Raw genomic sequence first — 9,716 nt, 5'->3', positions numbered from 1 at the left:
CAGTCACAGAAATAGAAATTAAAAAGCAACAAACATAGGCAAGAATTAAAAATTAGAGAATGTAAGACAGAGCGAGAAATAGAAAGGGAACAGGACAGAGAGGCAGGAAATGTAAAAAATTGTTAAAGGGAGCTATGTAGAGGGAGATTTGAAAGGGAAAATAAAAAACAATGGACTACAGGAAACACAGGAAAGAAAAATGGGACAGGGAACTAGATAAATGGAGACCTAGAAATAAGACGTTAAAAGCAACATGGTACGTGACAGGAAAGTATTAAGAATAAAGGAAAGGGAACTAGATAAATGGAGACATAAAAAGAAAATTGTAAAAGCGACAGGGTAAGGAAAACCAGAAAAAATTAAAAACAGGGAGAGCAAACTGCGTAAAAGATGAGAGAGAGAAAAATTCAAAAAGGATGGGACAGGAAAGAATTAAAAAACAGGGATAGGGACCTTGATAAAAGTAGACCTAGAAGGAAACTTGAAAATGCCAAGAGGTACAGCACAGTCAGCAAAGAACTAAAAACAGGGACAGCAAACCAGATTACATATGGAAACAAAATTTTAAAAGCCGAGGGATAAAGAGAGGGGAAAATGAAAAAAATAGAGATGGCAATCTAAAGAGAGACATACGAAGAAAAGAGATGAAGTGAAGCACAGGCTGGAGGACAGACAGGAAAGCATTAACAAATAAGCGCATTGGATGGGATAAAATTAGACATCGGAAAAATAAAAGCCACGTCTCTTAGGAAAGACAAGAAAAAACTACCAAATAAAGAAAGGGGGACAAAGAGAGAGACGCATACAAAGTAAATTTTAAAAGCAACGGGGTACACAACAGACCGAAAACTATTAAAAAGTAAGGATAGGGAGCTTGATCAAAGTAGATGTAGAAAGAAAATTTCAAAAGCAACTGGGTAGAGGACAAACAGAAAGAAAATTAAACACAGAGGCAGCAAACGAGATAAAAGTAGACATAGAAACAAAAATTTTAAAGCCGAGGTACTAAGACAGGAAAGAATTAAAGAAATAGCAACAGCGAACCAAACAAATGCAGAGAGACAGAAATTGTAAAAAGCGACCGCGCTAAGGAAAGATGAGAAATAATTAAAAAATAATGACAGTGAACGGAATAAAGGTAGAAAATTTTTAAAGCAACAGAGTTTAGGGAAATAGAGGAAAAAATTTAAAAGTAGGGGCACTGAACTGAAACGGGGACATAGGAAGAAAATTGAAAATCAAAGGCACTAAGGAAATAATTAAAAATAAAGACATCGAAGGGAAAAACGTAGACAGGGAAAGAACGTTTTAAAAGTGATGGGTATGAGGGAAATAAAGGGAAAAATTAAAAGATAGGGACAGCGAACTAAAACAGATGTGGAAAGAAAATTTAAAAAGCAACGGCACGAATGAAAGAAAAAGAAATAATTTTTTAAACAACAGCAAAGGGAATAAAAGTGGGCATAGAAAGAACATTTAATAAGCAGAGGGGAGCTAGGGGAATAAAGGGGAAAAATTGAAAAATAGGGACAGCAAACTCAGAGATGGAGAAAGAACATTGAAAAAGCGAGGGCACTAAGGACAGACAAGAAATTATGAAAAGACAAGACAGCAAAATAAAGACTGCAAAGGGAATAAACGTAGACAATTTTAAAAGCGACAGGGATTAGGGAAATAAAGGGAAAATTATGAGATAAAGGAGAGCAAACTAAAACAGAGATGTAAAAATAAAATTTTTAAAGTGACGGCACTAAGACAAGAAATTATTAAAAAAATTCAAAGGTAATAAAAGTAGGCATAGAAAGAAGATTTAATAAGCAGAGGGGAATTAGGGAAACAAAGGAAAAAATTATGAAATAGGGACAGTGAACTAAAATAAATGCAGAAAGAAACTCTAAAAAGCAAGGGCACTAACCAAAGACAAGAAATTATTAAAAGACAAGACAGCAACATAAAGACAGTGAACGAGGTAAAAGTAGAAAAATCTGAAAAGCAAGGGGGATTAGGGAAATAAAATGGAAAAATTTAAAAATAGGGACTGAACTAAAACCGAGATGTAGAAAGAAAAGAAATAATTAAAAAATAAAGGCATCAAAAGTAAGAAAAGTAAGCATAGAAAGAACATTTTCAAAGGGGGCGATAAGGGAAAAATTAAAACATAGAGACAGCAGGCTAGAACAGATTAAAATAGAACATCTAAAAAGCAAAGGAATTAAAGAAAGGCAAGAAGTAATTAAAAGAACAGCATAATAAAGACTGGGAACGGCATAAAAGAAAATTTTAAAAAGTAACAGGGATTAGAGAAATAAATGGAAAAATTAAAAAATAGTGGCAGTGAACTTAAAGAGATGGAGAAGGAAAATTTAAAAAGTGAGGGCACTATGGAAAGACAAGAAATAATTAAAACATAAATACAGGGAAATAATGACAGCTACTGGAACAAAAGGAGACAGAAAACTTTAAAAGAAACTGTGATTAAGGAAATAAGGATAACATTCAAAAATAGCATCACTGAACTACAATGGAGATGATGAAAGAAAATCTAAAAAGCGGTAGCACTAAGGAAAGACAAGAAAGGACAATCAAAAACTAACAGCAGCAAACGGGATAAAAGTAGAACATTTTAAAAGCCAAAGGACGGCGAAAGGAAAGAACTAAAAAATAGCAGCAGTGAACTACAATGCAGAAATAAAAAAAAATGCACTAAGGAAATACAAGAAATCATTCAAAACTACAGATGGTGAACAGGAGAAAAGTGGGCAGAGAAAGAAAATTTGCAAAGCCATGAGCATTAGGGAAAAGAAGGGGAGGGAACTAAAAACTAGGGACAGCAAACGAAAGGCAGAGCAAGAAAATTTAAAACGGGAGGGCCCCAAGGAAAGACAAGAAATAATTAACTAGAGCACAATAAAGACAGCAAAGGGGATAAAAGGAGACAGAAAATTTAAAAGCAATGGAGATTAAAGCCATATTGAGCAAATGAAAAAACGGCGATGGCAAACTATAAGGAAAATAAGGAAAAAATGAATCGAAACTGTGAACTAAAAGAGAGATGTAGAATTAAAAAATTGTAAAAGCAATGGCAGTAATGAAAAACAAGAAAAAATAATTAACATCTCATGACAGCAAAGGAGATAAGAGTAGAAAATTTTAAAAACCAATGATCAAGATTAAGAAAGGAAAAAGGAAAACCCAAATATTAAGATTAAGAAAGGAAAGCACTAAAAAATAGTGACAGCTAACTACAACACAGACATAAATAGACATTTTAAAAAGCAAAGGCACTAAGGAAAGACAAGAAATCATTAAATAATAAAGACAGTGAACAGGACAAAAGTAGGCATAGAAAGAAAACTAAAAGAAGAAGAAAACAAACTAAGAGAGAGCTGTGGAAAGAAAATTTTAAAAGGTAGGGCACTAAGGAAAGACAAAAAAATAATTAAAGATAAATACATCAAAATAAAGACAGGAAATGGTATAAAAACAGACAAACTTTTAAAAGCAATGGTGATTAAGGAAATAAGGAAAAAATTTTAAAATCCCATTGGTGAACTAAAATGGAGATGGAAAAGAAGATTTAAAAAGTGATGGCACTAAGGAAAAACAAGAAAGAATAATTAAAAGTTAATGACAGCAAACAAGATGCAAGTAGAAATTTTAAAAGCCAAAGGATTAAGAGAGGAAAGCAGTACAAAGTAGCAACATTGAACTACAATGCAGACATAGACAGAAATTTTTAAAAGCGACAGTGCTAAGGAAAGACAAGAAATCATTTAAAATAAAGACAGTGAACGGAATAAAAGGAGGCATAGAAAGAAAACTTAAAAAGCAATCAGCATTAGGGACAGTGCACTAAAACAGAGATGCAGAAACAAAATTTTAAAAAGCAAGGGCACTAAGGAAAGACAAGAAATAATTGGGAAAATTAAAAAACAGGACATCAGGAAGTGATTTAAAAACCCGCATCGGTGAACTAAAACGGAGACGGAAAAAATGGAAAAAGACAGAAAATTATTTTTGAATCATTTATATAATACAGCAGATACAGGTTTGTATTTGGAAATCCTTCTTTTTATATATATATATATATATATGAATACTGTATATATATATATATATATAAAGGCGAGAGATTTTTCTCTACTGCAATGCCTCACACCCGTATTTACAGTTTTGAACGTTTTTGATCACACACACGAATTTTCGAGGCCGATTCCTCCTCTTTTGTCCACGTCTCTCCTTGGACCTGGATCGCTTTTAGTACGGACGCTAGTATCTCAGTAAGCTTTTCAAGGACTACTCTAAGATATTTTCAAAACTTATTGACTGAAAAAGCACACAGCTTCTATGACGAAAACAAAGCCTGTTTCTTCTGAACGCCTGAACTCTTACAAACGGCGTCTTTCCTCTTTTAGGACGCAACTATTTTCCCGATATCATTTCCTAGTAAGCGCACAGAAACAGAAGATTGCGCTTTCAGGAAGGCAAAATAAACGGAGGGAAGTCGGCTTTGCACAGGCAGAACACGCTCCAGCGCAGACCTTCTTTTCCTTTTAGGATCTGCGTTAAAATAGTTCCTAGAAAAACTACAGAAGGAAGGAGAGCTGGCGCATTCTTGACGTTAACTTTGAAGTCCATGCTCCAAGCGCCTTAGGAAAAACGCGGACACGCATCGCGGACGTACCTTGTACTCGCAGACCGCTACGCAGCCTTTCCGTCCGTCTTGCGCTTTCACGGCAGAAGAAAGGGCGACCACGGTGAAACGGCGGCAGCTGACACTCTGCTGAGAGAGGAAAAAAAACCTGTAGCATAAAGCTGGGGAGGAGTCCCAAGCTGCCCGGTTTTGTGAAGTCTTGCAAAGGCTACAGCCGAGCGAAGGAAAAAATAGCCCTTTGGAACATATTGCCAAACAACATTCGGCAATAAAACTCGGAGGCGTTTGACACGCGCCCATTTTTTGGTAACTTGCTATTTGCTTCCTGTTATCGTTGTTCTTCCTTCAGAACCTCTACTTGGAGCCAACTTCTTTGCTACCGGTTCAAGCGTTTCCCTTCCTGGTATTACTAGCACACGGGCCCAGGCAAGTCCCTGAACTGCTCTTCCGAACTTCTCCAAACGACAATTACAGCCACGAAAGAGGACTTCAAGAGAGGAAAAGGAGAGGCCGGGCAGCAAAAAAGCTCTGCAGGCTGCCACCAGTCAACATTCCACTCTTTTTTTTTTTTTCTTTTAAATACACCCCCCCCCCCGCCCCCAAATACAAACAAAAAAACGCCATGACCTTGTATTTTTTTTCCTTTGGGAGCTCACCCCTGTCTCAGCACAGTGTCCTCCACAGAGCAGGAAGCGCAGACGATCTGTATCCCGATTTGCACGCGACGAATCCGCGTTCAGAAGAAATAGGCCAGATCTGTAAGACCGGTGTTATTTTGGGGGTTTTAACAATCACAACGCAATTGCATCGACCGACGCGTTTGTGAGAAAACTCCTTAACTTCTAAACGTAGCACCTCCTTGGGTAAAAAAACGTGTGCGAGACTGAAAAAAAGGGATGATTCAGAGCTCCCGCTCACGATGGAGCAGTGGCGAAAGGAATGAAAGTGAAGACAAACAGCAGCAACAGGAAGTGAAATTCGGCTTTAATTCTAGGCACGTGCTTAAGAGACTCTCCAAGCCCACACCTCAATCCTAGGAGCGACTAGCCCTTTTCTGGAAGGACAAACTTTGTTACTTCAAAGTCCTAGACCGAAGGCTCCACGGAACAGAACGTGCACCGAGCCACAGGCCACCGTGCCATCGACGCTCTGATGGCAAAGAAAAACCAAGGAAAACTAAAGTTTAAAGATCGGTTTCCATCGCGTTTCATTCCTTACGTTTCCACTGGCACCTAGGTGCTCCAAAATGAACTCTACTGACCCCGCATGTTACTAACAATTTAGTTCTGCGTATCAAAACAACAGGCTAGTTCCAGCTCGCCCATCAAAGTAGCACGACCGACCAGAAGAGAAACACCGGACCCTAAAGAAGGGAACAGGCAGCTCTTCATTTCTCCTAGAGGAAAGTCTGTTCTTTTGCCCGGAAGGCAAACAGCCGAAACTGCCAAGGGAGCACTGCAGGAACGCGGCGCGCTCTCTCAGCTGCAATTTGTCATCGGCTTTTCTGCACGGGCAGCGGCTTTGCCTTTCCTCTGGCTTTGATGTGGCGCCCCTGGAGCGTCCTTGACCCGGCAAGGGTTTCTCCCCGCTCCCGCAGCCCCAGACACGCGATTACCTGAGCGCCGAGCGGAATCACCCACGCGGGATTTTCTTCCCGGGACGCAGAAGGTGACGCTGGGAAAGGAGGAGGCAAAAAAGGAAGCGGTTTGTCCGGCAGCCACGGCCCTAGAAACTACACCTCCCGGCATGCCCCGGGGAACCAACGTGGCCGACCAAAAGCCCCGGATGCCAGGGGACGCAGCCCTCCGTGCTTTGGGATCCTGCGGGGACACCGTTCACCGCGCCACCGCCGCACGTGGAAGCCCCGCCGAGCCCCCAGCGCGGCTCCCCCCCGCCGCCCGGCCCCGGAGCGGAGCGGCGCGGCTCGGCGCGGGGCCCCCCCGCCCCGCACCGGCGCGGCGCCCGCCCAACTCCGGGCTCACCTCGCCACCGGCCCCGACCCGACGCGCCCCCCCCTCGCCCGGCTCCGGGAAGCCCCGCCCGCCCGGCTCCCACACGGCACCGAACCCTCCCCGCTCCGTGCCTCCCGCCGGCCCGCCGCTCCCCCGCAGGCAAGGGAAAGGAAGAGGCAAAAAAGGAAGCGGTTTGCCCGGCAGCCACGGCCCTAGAAACTACACCTCCCGGCATGCCCCGGGGAACCAACGTGACCGACCAAAAGCCCCGGATGCCGCGAGACGCAACCCTCCGTGCTTTGGGACCCTGCGGGGACACCGTTCCCCCCGCCGCCGCCGCACGTGGAAACCCCGCCGAGCCCCCAGCGCGGCTCCGGGCAGCCCCCGCCAACACCTCCGGCTGCCCGCCCCCGCCCGGCGCCGACGCGGCGCGGCGCCCCCCCGCCGCCCGGCCCCGGACCGGCGCGGCGCGGCGCCCGCCCGGCCCCGGAGCGGCGCGGCTCGGCGCGGCACCCCCCCGCCCCGGAGCGGCGCGGCTCGGCGCGGCACCCCCCGCCCCGGAGCGGCGCGGCTCGGTGCGGCGCCCCCCCCCGCCGCCCGGCGCGGCTCGGCGCGGCGCTCCCCCGCTGCCCAACCCCGGCGCGGCTCGGTGCGGCGCCCCCCCGCCGCCCGGCCCCGGACCGACGCGGCTCGGCGCGGCGCTCCCCCGCCGCCCGGCCCCGGCGCGGCTCGGCGCTCCCCCGCCGCCCGGCCCCGGCGGGGCTCGGTGCGGCGCCTCTCCGCCGCCCGGCCCCGGACCGGCGCGGCGCCTGCCCAGCATCGAATCAGTGCGGCTCAGATCGGCGCGGCGGGCCCCCCGCGCCCGGCCCCGGACCGGCGCGGCTCGGCGCGACGCTCTCCGCCGCCCGGCCCGGCGCGGCGCGGCTCGGCGCTGCCCCGCCGCCCGGCCCCGGCGCGGCTCGGCGCTGCCCCGCCGCCCGGCCCGCACCGGCGCGGCGCCCGCCCAGCATCGAACCAGCGCGGCTCAGCTCGGCGCGGCGACCCCCCCGCCGCCCGGCCCCGGAGCGGCGCGGCGCCCCCCCCGCCGCCCGGCCCCGGAGCGGCGCGGCGCCCCCCCGCCGCCCGGCCCCGGGAAGCCCCACCCGCCCGGCTCCCACACGGCACCGCACCCTCCCCGCTCCGTGCCTCCCGCCGGCCCGGCCGCTCCCCCCCCCAGGCACCGCCGCCCTTCTCGGGACTTTCCCCGCTCACCTCCTCCCTGCCTGCAGCCGCAGCCGGGCTCCCGCTGGCCCCTCCGCGGGGGGAAGCTCCACCCACGGCGCGATGCCCGCCCCCGATGCACCTCGCAGGCGCTGGCGAAGCTCCGCCCTCCCAGCGGAAAACCCCGCCCTCTGCAGCCAAGCTCTGCCCTGCACACAGCACGCATGCGCCGGTGAAGCTCCGCCCCCTCGGCAAAGCTCCACCCTCCCATGGCAAAGCTCCGCCCCCCCGCAGCAAAGCTCCGCCCCTGAGACAGCGCGCATGCGCAGACAAAGCTCCGCCCTTCACAGCAAACCTCCGCCCTCCCACGGCAAAGCTCCGCCCCCCCGCAGCAAAGCTCCGCCCCTGAGACAGCGCGCATGCGCAGACAAAGCTCCGCCCTTCACAGCAAACCTCCGCCCTCCCACGGCAAAGCTCCGCCCCCCCGCGGCAAGGCTCCGCCCCCGACGCATCGCGCATGCCCTGGTCAAGCTCCGCCCTCACCCGGCAAAGCTCCGCCCTCACCCGGCAAAGCTCCGCCCCCCCGCGGCAAGGCTCCGCCCCCGACGCATCGCGCATGCGCTGGTCAAGCTCCGCCCTCACCTGGCAAGGCTCCGCCCCCCCCCGCGGCAAAGCTCCGCCCCCGAGGCAGCGCGCATGCGCGGCAAAGCTCCGCCTTTCACATCAAAGCTCCGCCCCCACGGCAAAACTCCGCCCCAAGACAGCGCGCATGCGCCGGTTAAGCTCCGCCCTCACACGGCAAGCTCCGCCCACCCGCGGCAAAGCCCCGCCCTTCAGCGCAAAGCACCGCCCCCCCTCGGCAAGGCTCCGCCCCCGAGACAGCACGCATGCGCCAGTGAAGCTCCGCCCTCGCACGGCAAAGCTCCGCCTTACCACCGCTAGGCTCCGCCCCCCCGCGGCTAAGCTCCACCCCAACACAGTGCGCAGGCGTGGTCTCCAGGGGCGGGGCCTGTCGCTAGGGGTGGTGCCCTTCCCCTGCCCGCGGGCATCCAGGGGCGGGGCCCGGCGCTAGGGGCGGGGCCGCTCCACACCAGGACCGGGGCATTCGGCGGGGCGGGGCTGCAGCGGAGGCGGACGCGGCAGTGCTAGCAGCGGCAAGCGCCTCCCGTGCGGCGAGAGCGGCGCTTCCTTACCGGGAGGCAGCAACGGCTGCGGCGGCAGCACCCCGCGGCCACCGCGCTGTCGCATGCCCGTTACCGGCCACCGGCACCGGCGACCACGGGGACGCCACCGCCCCTGCGCGGCTCCCGCCCTGCAGTACCCGCTTTTGGCCGCCAGGCGGCAGCACCACACCAAGCCCGGCGCTCCGACCGCGCCCCGCGGGGAGAAAGGACTCGCCCCCCGGCCCGCCTGGGGCCGCCCGCAGCCGCAGCCGCAGCCGCCGCCGCCGCCGCCGCCGCCTTACGGGGGGGGCGGGGGGTGTCACAAGCCTCGCCCTTCTCTGCCCCTGCTCCCGCTCACAGCCCACGCAGCCACAGCCATCGCCTCGCCACCAAAAAGCACCCAAGCGGCTCGAGCATTTCAGTCCTCTGCACTTGACAGCTTGCAGCGGCTGCTGGCCCTTTCTCTCCGCGCCCCCCACCCCAGCACCCAGCCGGGGGACGCAGCACAGGGAACCTGGTCAATACCTTTGCCTTGCCTCGGCTTTTTTTGCCCCCAGAAAAAGCCCCCGGGAGTGCTGGATTCATCTGCATGTGGCATCAGGGGTGGGAGAGTGACACCAGCGAGTCAACAGACCCTGGAGAGATTTTAGTAAAAAAAAAAAAAAAAAAGAAAAAAAAAAGAAAATGAAAGCGACACCGATGGCATCCTCAAGGCACTGAAAGCTGCTTTGCGTCAGAGGGGCAGCT

General features: G+C 51.6%; 1 long non-coding RNA gene across 2 annotated transcripts; it reads right to left on the bottom strand.

The window, feature by feature from the left end:
- Positions 1-4,022: 4,022 nt before the first annotated feature.
- LOC148056593 (uncharacterized) lies at positions 4,023-8,161 on the bottom strand. 2 transcript variants are annotated; one of them, XR_015702833.1, is made up of 4 exons: positions 7,858-8,161; positions 6,270-6,328; positions 5,311-5,410; positions 4,023-4,780 (listed from the first exon to the last, which is right to left on the bottom strand). It is a non-coding gene; the product is annotated as an uncharacterized LOC148056593 (long non-coding RNA). The 2 variants fall into 2 exon arrangements; XR_015702834.1 differs by lacking the exon at positions 6,270-6,328 and having other exon boundaries at positions 4,025-4,780.
- Between the last annotated feature and the right edge of the window lie 1,555 nt (positions 8,162-9,716).

Source organism: Nipponia nippon, unplaced genomic scaffold (assembly GCF_047370975.1).
Source record: "Nipponia nippon isolate SJK-2023a ecotype South Korea unplaced genomic scaffold, ASM4737097v1 scaffold_128, whole genome shotgun sequence".
Taxonomy (NCBI): domain Eukaryota; kingdom Metazoa; phylum Chordata; class Aves; order Pelecaniformes; family Threskiornithidae; genus Nipponia; species Nipponia nippon.
Note: the sequence above shows the minus strand (reverse complement) of the source record. Positions and strands in the feature narration are given on the sequence as shown.